Here is a 19,129-nt window from a genome sequence, read left to right as displayed (position 1 = left end):
TGAGGCTCTGGGGATTGGATCAGGATGGCTTTAGGAGGAGAGAGAGCACACAGACATGGACCAGGAGCAAGCACCCTGTGTGCCTCCATGGGATCGTCTCTCGATGCACGCCGTGCCATGGCCACCCAGCCTCCCCAGATGGCTGGGAACCTCCCAAACTGTGAGCCAACATAGGCAGTTTGTCTTGGGTATTTAGTTACACAGATGCAAAATCGACTGATGGTCTTGGTTTATGTAGTCTCAGGTTGCAAATACTATCAAGGCAGGCGGTTGGTGCAGAAGTTCAGATGCCACGTGGGATGCCCACATCCCATGTCCCAGCACCTGCTTTCTGGCTCCTTCGCTTCTGCTCCAGCTTCCTGCTGTTGCACACTCTGGGAGGTAGCAGGTGATGGCTCCAGGACTTGGGTCCCTGCCACCCACATGAGAGTCCCAAATTGAATCCCAGCCTCCTGGCTTTGGCCTGGCCCAGCTCTGGCTCTTGTAGGCATCGGGGGAGTGAACCAGAGGGTGGAAGATCTCTGTCTCTCTGCCTTTCAAATAAGTGAAAATAAATCAATAAAAGTTTAAAATATATAGATAGCTCAATGTATGTAAACCCCATGGAAGGTAGAGATTTCAACCTACTACACCTCTATGCTGCCCTCAGTACAGACGAAGTTGGTCCCCAGTATCGGTCCTTTCCTGGAGCAGAAATATTTGGCAGATAATGTTAACAGACAGAAGCAGCAAGCACAAAATACTCAGGGAGGCAGACCACCTGAGCTGCCCCCAGCATCTCGCCTATATCCAAGGTAAGGGACAAGAGCAAACCCAAGTCAAACTTATACTTGTTTCATTTCACTTGCACAATGTTTAAGGCTTATAGATTTTAATTCACTTGTTTATAGTTGAAAATCTCATTATTTCAGATAAAAATCTGAATTTCCAGCTTTCTCATCAAAAATAGGGACTTCTGAGAAAGTAGATTTCCGAGATAACACCAAGAGAGGACACGGTGGTCCTAGACATCCTTGGTCTCCAGCAACACCTTCAACTAAACTTAAGATCTCCGTCTCTATGTGCATCTTCCAGAGAAGTCCCTGATGCCACAGCTGGGCCCCTCCCAAGGGAACGATAACCCCTCCCAGGCTCGAAGTCACAGTGCAAGGGGCAGCTGGAAGGGAGGAGCTGCCCCACAGGCCAGCCTGGCCCCTGGAGGCCACCACTTTTGCAATCTGAGACTGCAGTGATGGACAAAGTAGACAAGGACAGTGTTTTTAAACAGCAGAATTCATGGGTCCAGGACTGTAGCACTGCCTGAGATGAAAGCATCCCCAATGAGTGCCGATTGGAGTCCCAGATGCTCCAATTCCCATCTGGCTCCCTGCTAAGACACCTGGGAAGGCAGTGAAAGATTGCCCAAGTGCTTGGGCCCCTGTCACCCAAGTGGGAGACTCAGATGGAGTTTCTGGCTCCTCCCTTTGACCTGGCCCAGCCCTGGCCATTGCAGTCATTAGGGGAATGAATCAGCTGGTGGAAGTTTCTCTCTCTCTCTCTCTCTCCCTCCCTCTAATTCTGTCTTTCAAATAAATAAATACATATCAATTCACTCAAAATGCAGCCAGTGTGCATTATTGAAGATTCCGTATTTGTGAACTCAACTAGCCCCTAACATTTATCTGTAACCCCATCCCCACTAGACCTCTGTCAACTCTCCAGGCACTTCCTGGTTATTCAAAGACACCTGCAGGGTGCTGGAAGCTCTGAGCTCCCCAGTATGCCCATTTCCAACCCAAGCTGAGCAAGGTGCCACCCTGTCTTCTCGTTCCCAGTTCTCAAACTGCAGGCAAGCGCCCTCTCTTAGCCTGGTTCAAGGGGTTCACAGTATTGTGGATTTGGTGCTTGTTTTAGAGAGTTTGCAATTTGAAATGTCCCCTTGGTGTCACGCTGAAGGGCTGTCCAGTGTTTCCCAAACACGAGAAGGCTGTGACATGGTCTACAGAGAAAATGCCTGTGCCAGGGTGGCGTTGGGAGCAGCAGTTGCGGTGACACTCGGCATGCCCACAGCAGAGTGCCTGGTTCAAGTCTCAGCTCCTCTTTTGGTCCCAGCTTCCTGCTACTGTGCACTCTGGGAGGCAGCAGGAGAGGGCTCAAGTAGTTGCGTCCACGCCACCCACTCGGGAGACCTGGACTGAGTTCCTGGCTCCCAGCTTTGGCCTGGCCGAGCCCTGACTGTATGTCCCTGTTGATGTGTGTATGTGTATGTGTGTGAGTGTGCGTGTGTGTGTGTGTGTTGTATATGTGCCTGTCTTTCAAATACCCTGAAAATAAATAAAGAAAAATCATTTTAAGCCAGCGCTGTGGCGCAGTGGGCTAAGCCTCCACCTGCAGCGCTGGCATCCCATATGGGCACAGCTGGTTCTAGTCCTGGCAGCTCCTCTTCAGATCCAGCTCTCTGCTGTGGCCTGGGAAAGCAGTAGAAGATGGCCAAGTGCTTGGGACCCTGCACACGCATGGGAGACCCAGAAAAAACTGGCTCCTGGCTTCAGATTGGTCCAGCTCTTGCCTTTTGGGACCATTTGGGGAGTGAACCAGCAGATGAAAGATTTCTCTCTCTCTCTCTCTCTGTTGCTCCCTCTCTCTGTCTGTAGCTCTACCTTTCAAATAAATAAGCAAATCTTAAAAATAGTTTTTAAAAATGTTAATGCCTGCATGAGATCAATTTCGCTGAGCATGAGTTAAGGACTACAGGCTGTGAGTTCACTGTAAGTAAATGAACACTGTGTATTGTGAAAGGCATCTTTCAACAGAAGATGAGGATTCTGTATGGACCGGTTCCCAGAATGCGGTGAGCAGGGGCAGGAACCTAACTGGATTCTCACAGGAGCTGTGATTCAGGACAGGGTGACTTACAAAAGTTCATGGGAGAGGAATTAGGAGTCATTTTAGTGCCAAAAATATTGAAATCTGGACACAGAAGAAGTCTTCAGAAAGTTTATGAAAATTTTGCATAGTATGAAAAAAACAGCATGGATTTTGGAATGTTGGTACCAAAATAATCTTTTCATCCCATTTTCCATGAACCTTCCCGAGTCCCCTTGTGTTCACGGTACGCCCATCCATGCTGACTACAGGACACAGCCACTCACCACCACAGCAGCAACGAGTGGAGCTGAAATCTGTGTGCCAGAGAAGTTCACGTTGACACGGAGCAGGAGACATGGGGGATACTGGTGCAGCATCCCAGGAAAATGCCATCCGCCTCAAGACCTTCTCTGCAAGTTTTCAACTGACTTCACATCACCTCAAGGTTTATGCAGACAGCAAAGTCATACCAGTCCTACTACTTCATATGCACTGCAGCTCAAACGTGGGGAAGCCACGGCAGTGACACCACATGGCTAAGTTAGTGGCCCTGGTGTTGACCGTGCAGGTGGACACAACGGCCTCCATGAGTCTGGGACCCAAGGCCAAGTTCAAGGTCCCGGTGGACTTTCCTCTTACTTTCTCTTCTAATTATTAAAGACAAAGATGACCAGGCCTACATCAGAGAGAGTTTCTAGAGATTAATGGCTGAACTCCAAGGTGTCTCAAGGAGTCGCTAGGAAAGCTCTCCACCTGTGATAATTGTACTTCCAGTAACTTCGCAAGCTAAGAAAGCTTAGCTTTGTCACTTAGATAAAGACGTACCCATTAGATTTATGATTTACCTGCACAAGCAGGTGGAGCAGGAATGCATAGCAGCCTCCAGACAGCACAGAACCTGGCAAAAGCTGACTTTCCCTCCCAGCCACTCTTGGCTTACTCTCTCTCTTCTTTGTTTTTTCCAAACATTTATTTACTTAGTTATTTGAAAGGCAGAGTGAAAAAGATCCAGAGAGATCTTCTATTGGATGGTGCACTCCTCAAGCAACTACAATAGCAAAGACTCGACCAGGCAAAAGCCAGGAGTCCGGAATTCCATCCGGATCTCCCACGTGAGTGGCAGGGGCCCGAGCACTTAAGCTGTTTTCTGCTGCCTTCCCTGGCACATTAGCAGGGAGCTGGAACCAAAGTGGAGTGGGAAGTGGTCCAAGATAGGATGCCAGCTTCACAGGCCCTGGCTTAACCCCCTGGACCATGGCCTCGCTCTCTTTTTATAAGGAAAGAACTAAATACCCAAGTCACCTGGGCTGCAATCAAATAGGCTCTAGATTTTATTTCTTCATTTTCCATCAAATTTTGCTGGCTCTTTTTCACTAGCGTCCAAAGAGGAAGTTGCAGTAGGGAGATGAAGACAATAGAAGGGAAAGATTCTGGAAAGAAAAGTATTTGGGGCTGGCACTGTGGTGTAACAGGTAAAGCCGCCACCTGCAGTGCCAGCATCCATATGGTCGCCAGTTGGAGTCCCAGCTGCTCCATTTCCGATCCAGCTCTCTGCTATGGCCTGGGAAAGCAGCAGAGGATGGCCCAAGTCCTTGGGTCCCTGCACCCACGTGGGAGACCCAGAAGAAGCTCCTGGCTCCTGGCTTCAGATCAGCTCAGCTCTGGCCATTGTGGCCATCTGGGAAGTGAACCAGCGGATGGAAAACCTCTCTCTCTCTGCCTCTGCCTCTCTGTAATGCTGCCTTTCAAATAAAAAAATAAATATTTTTTAAAAAAGAAAAATGTTTGCCAAAAATAGCAATAATAAAATAATAAAAAATATAAAGATAAATAAAGAAAAGAAAAACACTTCCCCTGGGTCCATCTCAGGAATCTTTGTCCATTTGCTTCTTCATTGTTGGAGTTACACTGAGGTCCAATGATCCTTGGCATTGCCAGCAGCTGAAAGATTTTACTTTATTTTATTTTTAAAGATTTATTTATTTATTTATTTGAAAGGCAGAGTTACCCAGAGAGGCAGAGGTAGACACACACACACACACACACAGAAAGAGAGAGAGAGAGAGAGAGAGAGAGAGAGAGAGAGAGAGGTCTTCCATCCGCTGATTCACTCCCCAAATAGCCATAACTGCTGGTACTGAGCAAATCCAAAGCCAGGAGCCAGAAGCTTCTTCCAGATCTCCCTCTTTCCCAGGCCACAGCAGAGAGCTGGATCAGAAGTGGAACATCCGGGACTCGAACCAGCACCCATATGAGATGCCAGCACTGCAGGTGGTGGCTTTACCTGCTACGCCACAGCGCTGGCCCCAAGGACAGATTTATTGTACATGGGGCTCTGTGCTGGTCCTGAGATTACATATATTACACAAATGAGGATTTACCCTCTCTGCAATTATTGAGAGAGGAAGAGAGAGAAAAGAGTGAAATTGCACAATGGACACACCTGAAACACAGGGCACATGTAAGGGCAGAAAATGGCCCTGGGGCAGAAGGCAGCCATGTTCCCCCAGCTGGACCCTGGGCAGACACCCCAAGGGCAGGCAGCCGCCAAGGCAAGCACGTACAGCCAGGAAAGCACAGGGTGTGTGACGAGCACAGGGTGATGCTGGGTGCTTGAGAATCACTTGTGCCCATGGACACAAGTGGACCGCAGGGCTGCAGAGGCAAGACAGAGCACTGGAGCCTGTGGAAGGAGCAGGTCACCCAGGAAGGCATGGGCAGGGAGTGGAGAGGGGAGGGAAGCAGAGGAGAACAGGAGGTGGCAACACGTGGAGGCCAGCCCCACAGGGACAAGAGTGGATGGGACGCAGACAGCTACTTCCTTCTCCAAAATCCCTGTGACGCCCTAAGGCGCACGGAGCCCTGTGGAGGAGCTGCAGAGGAAGGAAGTTGGCAGTTGGTAGGGCATAGACACCGCAGAGTCCCCATCAGGACCTGAAAAGATGTTTGGGGGCTGGCGCTGTAGCATAGTAGATTGAGCCTCCGCCTGCAATGCCAGCATCCCAGATGGGCGCTGGTTCGAGTCCCGGCTGCTCCGCTTCCAATCCAGCTCTCTGCTATGGTCTGGGAAAGCAGTAGAAGATGGCCCAAGTCCTTGGGCCCCTGTACCCAAGTGGGAGACCCGGAAGAAGCTCCTGGCTCCTGGCTTCAGCTTGGTCCAGCTCCAGCTGTTGTGGCCATTTGAGGAGTGAACCCAGCAGATGGAAGATCTCTCTCTTCCCCTCTTTCTATGTATTTCTGACCTTCAAATAAATAAACAAAATATTTTTAAAATAGTTGTATATATAAATTATACAGTAAAGTTTATTACGTTACATAATTATAGGTTCAAAATATGACATATAAATTAACTATTTACCTGAAATTTATAAATATTTTTACATTTGTAAGTATGAAATATATACTCATATACGGTGCCAATTTTATGGAATTATATAAGACGTGTGTCATGTGTACATATATAGCATATGTGTCTACATTTGTGTGTGCACATGTACAAAGGAATGCATATGATATACACATACCATTAGCAGATGCATAGAAACGTGTGGAAAATCCTCCGGGAGTATAGCTAAGTGTGGGGTGATGAAAGGAAACTCAGGCCAGCTTGAGGCTTTTCCTCTTAAAACCTGTGAAAACGGAAATGTTCTGTATTTACAAATTCTCAAGGACGCTTAAGCCATCTCCTGGTGCCTGGCATGACAAGCACTCGACACTAGAGGGCGCCGGAGATCGCGAAATCGTCGCCAAGGCGCTTCGGGACCGGGGGCGCGGGTGCGGGCGGTGTGAACCGGGATCCTGGCACGCCGCGGCACGGCGAGGACCCGGGAACCTTCGGGGAGGACCGAGGAGCGGGCCAGACGCCGACGACTCGAGCGGACCGGGGCGCGCTTCGGCAGTGGGAGCCGATCGCCCAGCGGCGGCCGCGGTTGTGCCGGACTTGGAGCCGGGGAACCGGCTGGCGGCGTTTGGGGCTGCCCGGTGGTAGTGGAAAGAAATGCCGGAGCCTGAGGAGGACGAGAGCGGCTGGAGTTTGCAGGATGCCAGACCTGCAACCGGAAACGCACGCTGGGAGCCCCCTGATCACCTACCCTGGACCCTGACTTTGACCCCTGCCTGTAGCCCACTTGACCTTGAGCGCAGCTGGGCAGATTGTCCAGCCTCAGGCCAGGCCATCTAGGCCATTCGAAAGTCTCCCAGGAGTTTTCCACCGGTTTGCAAAACCACGCCCAATGATGGCCAAGGTATGGTGGCTGAGTCACAGGGACAGGTTATTTGTCCTGGATTTGTGGCTGTCAGGGTCACATCCTCCAAGGACAAACACCTGGCTACTTCATCAGGCGGCCTTGTGCCTAGACACCCACCTGCTGGGGGCTGGAGGGAGCTGTGTGCATATACCTACACACCAAAAGTTACATTTTTCTAATATTGCTGTTGGTTCTCTTCTATTCCAGAAAGAACTTTTTTTAATGATGTGTGTAAGTTGATCATGCTATCTATGAATTTCATTTCCAGCTGGGAATGGAATCATTATGAAATATTTGCCATCTCCAAGGTCATCCTGATGCCTTCTGACTGCTGAGAACTTTGATTGCCATCACCCCAAATAGCTTCCTCTCCTGGAGCCGAGTTTCCTCCCGGGAGCTCTGAACAGCCAGCCGTCTGCACCTCCCCACCCCACCCCCCAGCCAGAGATGCCAGTGACCTTGGCCTTGGACGCAGTCAGGGCACTGGAATTTTTTTCCATCCCCAAGTTGAACACCGTGTCTATGCACATCTTCAGACATTGTGCACGAACACCCCCATAGCCACTGCCGCTCCAGGTATGGTGTGGACACTCGCCTTGCCGGCACCACGGGAACCTGTGAGAAATTCAAAATCTCGGCCTGGCACTGTAGCACAGCAGGCAAAGCCACTACCTGCAGTGCCTGCAACCCATATGGGCACTGGTTCGAGCCCCAGCTGCTCCTCTTCCGATCCAGTTCCCTGCTAATGTGCCTGGGAAAGCAGTAGAAGATGGCCCAAGTCCTTGGACCCCTACACCCATGTGGGAGACCCACATAAAGCTCCTGGCTCCTGCCTTGATCCTGGCCCAGCCCTGACCATCTCAGCCATTTGAAGAGTGAACCAGAGAATGGAAGATAACTCTGTCTCTCCCTCTCTCTCTCTCTCTCTATCTGTAAGTCTGCCTTTCAAATAAATAAAATACATCTTTAAAAAAAAAGAAATTCAGATCTGGACACAGATACCAGTTGAATCTGCGTGTCTGAGGGTGATGCCTAGGAACCTGGATTGCTGCCTCCCCCACTGGTTTGCTTTTAATTTAGTTTTAAACTAAGCTTGCAAAATGGAAACCATCAGAGGAGCAGAGTGTTAAGGGAAATGATTTGAGGGAGAAGGAGGTTGGGAGGGGAATAAGACAAGCTCTTCCTTGTTAGTTCTGAGTTGCAAACACTATCTTCCTCCCACTATGTTTTCAGGATTCCTAGATCCCACAACCGATCTTGGCTGCCACCATCAGACAGATCCGACTGCTGAGGCCGTCTACCACGCAAATCTTAGCAGCAGTGAGTTCTCCAGATCTGTCAACTAGATGCAGGAGTGTTTGTTTGTTTTAACTACTTTTGCATGATGAAGTTCCTGCTCACACACACACACACACACACACACACACCTCAGCCTGGGTATTTGTAACTTACCAAAGGAGTCCCAGAGATTTCGTCTCCAGCCACACTTTCCTTCTTAGACCAACACCAGGGCATTTGTAAGAACCAGACCCAAAGCCTTGCTTCTCGCCATGCCTCAGTGGAGAAACGCACCTCCCCAGGAATGAATCCAGCACCAGGAACACCTCCTGCCGCTCTCAGCATCACTCAGGCGTTGTGGAGGAGCGCACGGCCTCTCGCCACCAGCTGCATCTCTCCAGACAAGCCACCAGCCCTGTACTTGGCCGGGCGTTCAGAAGCCGCTGAAGTGTGCCCCTCCTCCAGCCAATGTCTCCTGTCTACCCCCCCGGGGAGGCTGTGCCCTCTGGCACAAGAGCGGCAGTAACCATTCATGCTTTACTGATGCCAGCTTCCTGCACATTGAGCCCACTCATCAGTGTCTGACGCCTCTACAATGGCCAACACTGCAGGGGGACAAAGTATGACTGGCAAAGGAGGCAAAATGCCAGGTCTTCTCCAGCGTGGCCAAGCTGCCACCTCCCACCGTCCTGGCTGACCCTGGAATCAGTTCCTGGCAGGTAACTTGCAAACGCCCACACTCCCCCCCCCAAAAAAAAAAAAAAAGCCTCTTGACCCATCATGGCTCATTTTTAAAATGCTTTTTCCAACACTTCACGAGTAAGCTTGAATTTTGGATTTTTTGTTTCTTTTGGATTTTGCAAACAGGACTACAAATAGACATAAACCTGAAACAGTAATTGGCACATAGTAGGCACTCAATAGTTTGTTGAAATACTGAATTAAAACGTGCATGTGGGCCCAGCGCTGTGGCATAAAAAGTAAAGCTGCTGCCTGCAGTGCCAACATCCCACATGGGCGCCGGTTCAAGTCCCGGCTGCTCCACTTCTGATCCAGCTCTCTGCTATGGCCTGGGAAAGCAGTGGAAGGTGGCCCAAATCCTTGGGCCTCTGTACCCATGTGGGAGACACAGAAGAAGCTCCTGGTTCCTGACTTCAGATCAGCCCAGCTCTGGCCATTGTGGCCATTTGGGGAGTGAACCAGAGTATGGAAGACTTCTCTCTCTCTTTCTCTCTTTCCTTCTCTTTCTCTCCTCTTCCCTCCCTTTCTCTATAACTCTGCCTTTAAAATAAATCTTTAAAAAAAGGCGTGTGTATGTATCTATACACCAGCTCTGTTTATGTGTTCATACATCTGTACTAGGGCATTTCAAAAAGTTTGTGGAAATGGAGCAAGTGTTTGGTGCACAGATTCCACCAAATCACATATCTGAGTACCTGGGTTCAGGTTCCAGCAGCAGCTGATGCCTCAAGTAGTTGGGTCCCTGGCACCCACATAGGGAGACCCTAATTGGATTCTGGACTCCTAGTTTCAGCCCAGCTCAGCCCGGGTTGTTGCAGGCATTTGGAGAGTGACCCAGCGGATGGAAGATCACTCTGTCTCTGTCTCTCTGCCTTTCAAATACATAAATAAGAATTTATTTTCAAATAAAGTTCATAGAAAGTGGACTAAAAAGATGAAGTTCACTTTGATGCAAAAAATTAAATCCATGCCTAGCTTTTGCATAAAGAAACACAATTTTGTGACCTTTTTGAAGACTCCTTTTATGCATGTATTTCAAACTTCTTGCACCAAAATAAATTTATCTTTAATTCCATATGTCCATTAACTTTTTAGGGTTTATACACACACACACACACACACACACACACACACTCATACACTCTGGCCCATGTGACCTACTAGTCAAGTTAATGAGCCCCCATTCTGAGCTGTCCAAGGACATCCATGCATTCCTGCTGTGTTTCATTGGAGTCTTACAACAAAGCCACATACTGACAGTATCCCCTGGGGCCTCATAAAACCATTCAAGAAACATGTTCCAGAGGGAATCAAAGCTGGCCATGGCAGGACATGAGGCATCAGTGCAAAGATTTCCAGGGATACTGGAGGGGTCCCCAACTGAGAATTATTGATTGCATGATTGATCGCAGGTAGGACAAATCACCCAGTGTAGGGGAGGTTTAGGCTTTGGGCCACCTGGATTCGATTTCCAGTTTGCTGGGGTCTTCAGTGCTTCTTCCTCCTGTGCACCTGCTTCCTGGGTCACTCCCTGCAGCCGCAGAGGGGCTGGGGGGAAGGGAGGAGCTCCCTGGAGGAAACTTGGTAATGGAATCAGTCTTTTGTAAGACACCTTGGCCTTGTCAAGAAAGCACACGGGAAACCTGGTTGGGGGAAGCAAGCCATCTTCTCTCATTTTCTAAAGGAAGTTTGCCCTTTCTCCTGACTGCCTCCAAAGAACTCAGTAGGAGCCCCCCATCAGAAGTGGCTGCTTTGTTCATGGTTCGTTTGTCCAGCAAAAAATGAGGTGCGTAGAGGTGTCAGCCTTGATCTCATTTCAACCCAGGCATCTCATCCATCTGCTGTTGACAGCTGCTAAATTCTTGCTTTAGGTGCGTTAAAGGCCACACTGGATTTTTGCCTCTTGTTAAATCCCCGGTCCCTAGCACTGAGCCTGGCCCACAATAGGTGCTCAGTAGATACTTGAGTGAGCTATTGAATTATTAATGTATGATCATAAAACATCATTACCATGTACCATAGCTGTCATCACACACCCAGCTCTCGGGGCTGAAAACTCAGCTGAGGGCTAATTGCTTTCCAAACAGGTGCTGCCTTTACTTCATTTGCCTCCAGGAGGCATCGAGACCATGAAACACACCCCTATGTCAGGGCAGTAAAGAGATGGGCACAGAATAGCACAGCCTATAGCCACAGCCAAGATGCCTACTGGAGATAACCTGTCTCTGGGAGGATTTTGTAATGAAACCTTCCAATTAATTATATAATTTTTGCAAAGTTGTATTTTAGGTGATTTTTATCTATTTGTGACCATCCATTTTATAGGTGCATCATTGTAATTTTACACTGCTAGAATTTTGTAAGGCTGATACTGTATGTAAATTTTAGTATAATGATAGGAATGGCCTTTTTTATGTAATAGGGTGGCACATGTGTAAATTTCACAACCTATAAGTGAGAAATAATGTCAAATCTTGCAGAGTATCTTCCAGAAAATAAAGAGGATGTGTTCTTTAACTCATCTTATGACTTGATGCCAAAATTCATATTAGAAGGGAGGAAAATTACCTACACATGAATATTTATATGAATGTAGGTACAAAAATTCTAAACAAAAAAAGCAATCTGAACCCAGTGATATAAAATAAGAAGATACCTAACTAATAAATTCAGTTTATTTCAAGAATGCAAAGTTGGCTTAGTGTTAGAAAAACAGTCATTGCAATTTATCACATTAAGAATATGAAGCAGGGGCCAGTGCTCTGGCATAGAAGGTGAAGCCTCCGCCTTCAGTGCCGGCATCCCATATGGGCACCGATTCAAGTCCCAGCTACTCCACTTCCAATGCAGCTCTCTGCTATGGCCTGGGAAAGCAGCAGAAAATGGCCCAAGTACTTGGGACCCTGCACCCACGTGGGAGACCCAGAAGAATCTCCTGGCTCTTGGCTTCAAATTGGCCCAACTTCAGTCATTGCATCACTGGGGAGAGAACCAGTGGATGGAAGACTGACTCTCTCTCTCTCTCTCTCTCTCTCTCTCTCTCCTCCCCCCTTCTCTCTCCATATCTCTGCCTTTCAAATAAATAAATCTTTTTTAAAAAGATACAAAGCAAAAACTTCATGATTGTGCCATAGATGCAAAAAATCAATTTATAAAGTGTAACATCCATTTATTACTTAAGATAAACAATGTCAACAAGCTAGAAAATGAGGAGAGCTTATTAACTTGATAAAAGGTAGTTAAAATAAACCTTCAGCAAACATCAAACTTTGTGAAATATTAAATGTGTTTCTTGGGACTCAGAGTGGGGACAAAGATGCCTACAACATCTACCTCCCTTCAACAAAATTATGGTGGAAGTTTTAATCAATATAGTAGGGCAAGAAAAAATATTTAAAAGTGTAAGAATTTAAAATGGAAGGGTCAAAACAAATGCTATTTCCCAGGTACGATTGTAAACATAGAAGATAGAAAGAATCAATAAGATGCCAGAAGGTATAAGAGAGTTTCACAAGGTTATTCATCCCAAAATCAATATGCAAAAATCAATTGCATTTTTCTGTATGATTAACAAACAGCTAAAATGCAAAATTAAAAGAAACCATTTACATTCACATCAGAAAAAATCAAGTAAACAGGAATAAATCTGACAAGACTTCTATGCAGAAAATGACACATTTTTTTCTTAAGAAACACTGAAACAAATGAGGAGCAACACCATGTTCATAACTGAAAGACTCCATGTCATAATAATACCAATCCCACCCTAAACTGGCATATAGTTTCATTGTAGTCCCTATTAAAAGACCAGCCAGTAAATTCTAAAATTTACATGGAAAAGGATCAAAAACAGCTGACATCATCTTTCTTTTAAAAAAATATTTATTTGTAAGTTAGATTTACAGAGAGAGAGACAGACAGACAGACAGACAGACAGAGACAGAGAGAGAGAGAAAGACAGAGAGGTCTTCCATCCACTGGTTCACACCCCAAATGGCTGCAATGGCCAGAGCTGAGCTGATCTGAAGCCAGGAGCCAGGGGTCTCTTTCAGGTCTCCCATGCGGGTGCAGGGGTCCAAGGACTTGGGCCATCTTCCATGCTTTCCCAGGCCATAGCAGAGAGCTGGATCAGAAGTGGAGCAGCCAGGACTAGAACCAGTGACCATATGGGATGCCAATACTGCCGGCCAGGGCTTTAACCTGCTGCACCACAGCGTCAACCCCAGAAACGTTTCTTAAAACAAGACTGACTCAAAAGTACTAAGCATAAACAAATAAACAACAAGAACAAAAAGCTGAATTCTTTGACATTACACACAGGAAGTATGGGCATTTGGTGTCGCAGCTGCAATGCCACTTGGGAGATATCCCAGAGTTCCATGCAGCTCTGGAGTCTCTGCCACAGCCGCCATTGCAAGGCCGCAGCCATGAGTCCACGTTGGCCGATGGCCATGGTCCTCAACAAAGGCCACAGGCTGAGGTGCAGCCCTGGCTAGAGGCGTCTCACACCGAGTGTGCCAAGTTCCTGCGAGACAGGATCCGGAAGCTGTGCGGGCTGAGGCGAAACAGCACCTGCGCCATATTGCTGCTGGGGGACTCCCAAAGGCGAATGGGCTCTCGGGTTCATCAAGGATGGAGCCGCACATCGGCACTAGGAGGAAGCCAGAGGGGCTGAGCGGCGTCCTGGCCGCTGAGGAAAGTGGCCGCCCAGGAGGGAGCCTCTCACCTTGTAGGAAACCCTTCCAGTCCCTCTTGGGGGCTGGAACACGACCCGTGTTGGAATGCCCTGCCTGGGTTAGAGTCCAGCCTCTGCTTCTGATTCCAGCTTCCTGCTAATGAGCACCCTGCAGGCAGCAGTGATGGCTCAACCAGTTGGGTCCCGGTCACTCGTGTGACAAACCTGAGTCCCTGGCTCCTGGCTTCCCCATGGCCGAGCCCCAACTATTGCACACATTGGAGAAGGAAAGCAGCGGCTGGAAGCTCTCTCCGCCTTTCGAAGAAATCAAACAAAAATTGTTTAAAAAAAAAAAAAAAAAACTTCTCCCATCAAGAGACGACAATAAGGGTAAAAGAGAAAATATTTGGAGCACATATAATTAATAGAGTTCAAACTAGTTAAGAATTGCCTCTAAATCAATAGAAAAGACAGAAAATAGAAAAATTGACTGCCAAGAAACTCAACGTATAGAAGGCACTGGAGCACAGCAGGTTAAGCCGAGGCTTGGGACACCTGCATCCCATGTTGGAGTACGGTTGGAGTCCCGGCTGCTCTACTTCCAGTCCAAATCCATGATGATGCACCTGGGAAGGCAGTCGAAGATGACCCGAGTAATTGGTCCCTTCCACCTATGTGAGAGACCAGAATGGAGTCCCTGGCTCCTGGCTTCAACATGGCCGAGCCCTGGCTGTTGGGGCCATTTGAGGAGTGAACCAGCAGATGAAAGGTCGCTCTCTCTCTCTGTCTCTGTCTCTCTGTCACTCTCTCTTTCAAATAAATCTGAAAAATATAAATGGGAACCCCAATAGACATATAAAAGATGCCTAATCCACATAGTGATCAAGGAAATGCAATTTTTTTTAAAAAGATTTATTTATTTATGTGAAAGGCAGAGTTATAGAGAGGCAGAGGCAGAGAGAAAAAGGTCTTCTATCATCTGTGTTCACTCCCCAAATGGCCACAATGGCTGGAGCTGTACCCATCCGAAGTCAGGAGCCAGGAGTTTCTTCCAAGTCTCCCACACGGGTGGAGGGGCCCAAGCACTTGGGCCATCTTCCACTGCTTTCCCAGGCCACAGCAGAGAGCTGGATCAGAAGTGGGGTAGCTGGGACTCGAACCAGCACCCATATGGGATGCTGGCATTGCAGATGGCAACCTTACCCACTACACCACAGCACCAGCCCCAAGAAAATGCAATTTAATATAATGTTAATATTAGTTAAAAACTGGAGCTCCAATACCCATGAACTGTAGAATGCATAGATAAATTGAGGCCTGGTTACACAATACAATACTATGCAAACAGTAAAAGCACATGAACAATAGCCACAGTACAATAATATGGATGAATCTCAAAAAAAAGTTTAGTTTTTTTTAAAAAAAGATGTGAAGTTGTACATAGTTTATGGTTTTATTTCTAGAAAGCTTCAAATGAAGCAAAATATATTTAGGAATGCATATTCCGTTGATGAAACTGCAAATAAATGTGAATAAATGATTATAATAACAGCCGGGATAGTGGTTACATGGGGAGGAGGACTGGGAGAGGGTTGGAATCACAAGAGTGAATACAGATGCCAGGGATAGCAATCGATGTTCAATTTCTTTATCAAGTGGTGATTGCTGGGTTTCTGTGGGTTGCTAACTCCTGTTCCACTGGTCTATTTGCCTATTCTTGTGCTGACATCACAATTTATGCAGTTTTCTGATAATTATTGCTACCTAAGAGATCGAGTTCCCCAGTATTACTCTTTTTAAGGATCACTTTGACTAGTTCTATCTTTTCTTTCTTTTTTTTTTTTTTTTTTTTTTTTTAAGATTTATTCGAGGGCCCGGCACTGTGGCTCACTGTGTTAATCCTCCAGCTGTGGCCCAGGCATCCCATATGGGCACCAGGTTCTAGTCCCGGTTGCTCCTCTTCCAGTCCAGCTCTCTGCTGTGGCCCGGGAGTGCAGTGGAGGATGGCCCAAGTGCTTGGGCCCTGCACCCGCACGGGAGACCAGGAAGAAGCACCTGGCTCCTGGCTTCGGATTGGTGCAGCTCCAGCTGTGGTGGCCATTTGCGGAGTAAACCAATGGAAGGAAGACCTTTGTCTCTGTCTCTGTCTCTGTCTCTCTCTCTCTCTCTCTCTCTCACTGTTCTACCTGTCAAATAAATAAATAAATAATCTTTAAAAAAAAAAAGATTTATTTGAGAGAGAGAGAGAGAGATGGAGGGGGAGATATCTTCCATCTTCTGGTTCACTCCCCAAATGGCTGAAATGTCCAGGACTGGGCCAGGCTGAAGCCAGGAGCCTAGAACTCCATCTGTGTCTCCCATATGATTGACAGGGTTGCAAGTACTTGAATCATCTTCAGCTGCCTTTCTAGATGCATCTGCAGGGAGCTGGATTGGAAGCAGAGTTGCCAAGACTCAAACCAGCACTCTGATATGGGGTGTTGGAGTCACAAGTATTGGCTTAACCCACCGTGCCACAACACCAGCTCCTCTACCATCTTAATATAAGGACTTTTGTCATTCATAGACAGCCCTTGTCCGAATACCTGTGGATCCTGTTAGAAGACAGTCCACATTTTCTAGAAAACTAAATAATACCTGACTTCAAGTCTTCTTGTTGCTTCACTTGTTCAGGCTAATGTTGTTGTTCCAACAGTCCTGCGAGCCAGGGACATGCCAGGGGAGGGTTGTGAGGCAGGGTGGACAGGAAAGTTAAAAACAACACTTTTTGTTGCTTCTTCTTGTCACCATGGCCCATCAGCTCTTGAAATGATAGCAATACAAATTCCTCTCCAAAGAGCAAAGTAAATCTGTTGTTGATCAAAGTCCTGAGTAATCACCCATGATTAGTCAGCCGTTGGATCCAGAGCTCAACCATGGATGAAAAATGTAACGAAGGCTACAGTGGCTGTATCTGTTGCTGTTATTCCCTGAATAATTCAGTATAACAACTACCTACTCAACACTCACATTCTATTAGGCATTTTAAATAATCTAGAAAACATACAGGAGGGTGTGGTAGGTTCTATGCAAATACTGTCATTTGATTTATTTTTTATGATTTATTTAAAAACTGTTGAGGCGGAGCCGGCACTGTGGTACAGCTGTGGTGTATGCCTGCACTGCCGGCATCCTATATCAGCACCTGGCTTCCGATCCAGCTCTCTGCTATGGCCTGGGAAAGCAATAGAAGATGGCCCAAATCCTTGGGCCCCTGCATCTACATGGGAGACCTGGAAGAAGCTCCTTTAAAAAAAAAAAAAAAAGATTTCTTTTATTTGAAAGACAGAGTGACAGGCAGGGAGAGATAGAAAATGAGACATCTTCCCTCCACTGGTTCACAACAGCCGGGACTGGCCAAGGCTGAAGCCAGGAACCTAGAGTTCCTGGGTGGCAGAGGGCTCAAGCACTTGGGTCATCTTCTGCTGCTTCCTCGGGTGCATTAGCAGGGAGCTGGATGGGAAACACAACAGCCAAGATTCAGACCAGTGCTCCTGTATGGGCTGCAGGCATCTGAAGCAGTAGCTTAACCAGCTGCACCACACAACACCATCCCCAGTAAGTCATTTTTTTGAAAGATTTTATTTATTTATTTATTTATTTGAGAGGCAGAGTTACACACGAGAGGGAGAGACAGAGAGAGAGAGAGAGAGAGAGAGGTCTTCCATCCACTGGTTCACTCCCCAAATGGACACAATGGCCAGAGCTGAACTGATCCGAAGCCAGGAGCCATGAGCTTTTTCTGGGTCTCCCATATGGGTGCAGGCACATGCACTTTTGCCATCTTCTTCTGCTTTCCCAGGCCATAGCAGAGAGCTGGATCATAAAAGGAGCAGCTGAGACATGAACTGGCACCTCATGGGATGCCGGTGCTGCAAGCAGAGGCTTAGCCTAGGAAGCCACAGCACCAGCCCCCAGTAAGTCATTTTATTCAAAGCACTTGAGCACTGGCCAACTTTGGGGTCTGTACCATTAATTCTCCATGGGTACATCAAGTCTGTCTTTCTTTCTTTCTTTCTTTCTTTCTTTCTTTCTTTCTTTCTTTCTTTCTTTTTTAAGATTTACAGAGTTACACAGAGAGAAGGAGAGGCAGAGCGCGAGAGAGGTCTTCCATCCACTGGTTCACTCCCCAATTGGCTGCAATGGCCGGAGCTGTGCTGATCCGAAGCCAGAAGCCAGGAGCCAGGAGCTTCTTCCGGGTCTCCCACATGGGTGCAGGGGCCCAAGGACTTGTGCCATCTTCTACTGCTTTCCCAGGCCACAGGAGAGAGCTGGATTGGAAGTAGAGCAGCCAGGACTTGAACCAGCGCCCATATGGGATGCCAGCACTGCAGACAGCGGCTTTACCCGCTAAGCCACAGCACCAGCCCCCATCCAGTTTTCATTGGACATAAATGTAAGCTGCAGATTCACATATTTTAATCACATATCCTTTAAGACACAGTTAATTCAGACAATTCTGGTTACGCAGTCAGACCCTGGTCTACGTGCACACTGGCTGTTTCCAAAGCGAGTTCGGTGGCTGCGCTGCGTTGTGTTGCTTCAGCCGCAATCCATTGTCTCCAACTCCAGGGGTGCTGCGCAGTCGCCCACCGGGGGCAGATTCCAAGCAAACAATGACCTGCAGGGTCCCACATGGACAGAGGCTAGGAAGCCAAACTTGAGTTGCTTCAGCTCCCTCCATCTCTGCAACCACTTGGAGGTTTTATTTTCATGGTTCAAATCCAAATAATGAAACAAGATAGCAAACTGTGAGATGACTGGTTTTGGTTGGGCAGATGCAAAATTGAGTTGGTGCCTAAAAATTGGACCAAATGTGAATAATATTTTTTAAAGGTGCAGCACCCCAAAATGTTAGGGTTTTCTTTTTTAAAAAATTATTTCTATAAGGTGAATAAACTGCACGTATTTCAGATACACAGGTTTTAGTGGTGCCTCCCACACTCCCTCCTCCTTCCTCTCTTTTCATTTTCACAATGACGTACTTTCAGTCTATTTTATAATCACAAGCTTAACCCTCCACTAAATAAGGAATTTAACGAATAGTGGGTAGGAAAAACAACTATAAACAACAATCAAATCTCAAAATGTCAATGTTGCTCATATTGAATAAGGGAAACTGATTCTCGGGTTTTAAATGTGTGTTCAGGAACTAAAGAGACAAATCAAGAAACGTGGGCTGGTGATTCCCTGAGGATTCCATTAGTGATTGTGTCACACAATGGGATGTGTGTTCCAGGTGACACAGCAGATACATGGAATGGTGACTCTCTCCTTTCTGGTGAGTCTGCTGCCATTTCAC

This window comes from Oryctolagus cuniculus, chromosome 11, assembly GCF_051225735.1.
Source record: "Oryctolagus cuniculus isolate XC-2025 breed Fujian yellow rabbit chromosome 11, ASM5122573v1, whole genome shotgun sequence".
NCBI lineage: Eukaryota > Metazoa > Chordata > Mammalia > Lagomorpha > Leporidae > Oryctolagus > Oryctolagus cuniculus.
The sequence above is the reverse complement of the archived record's forward strand: the minus strand, read 5'-3'. Positions refer to the sequence as shown.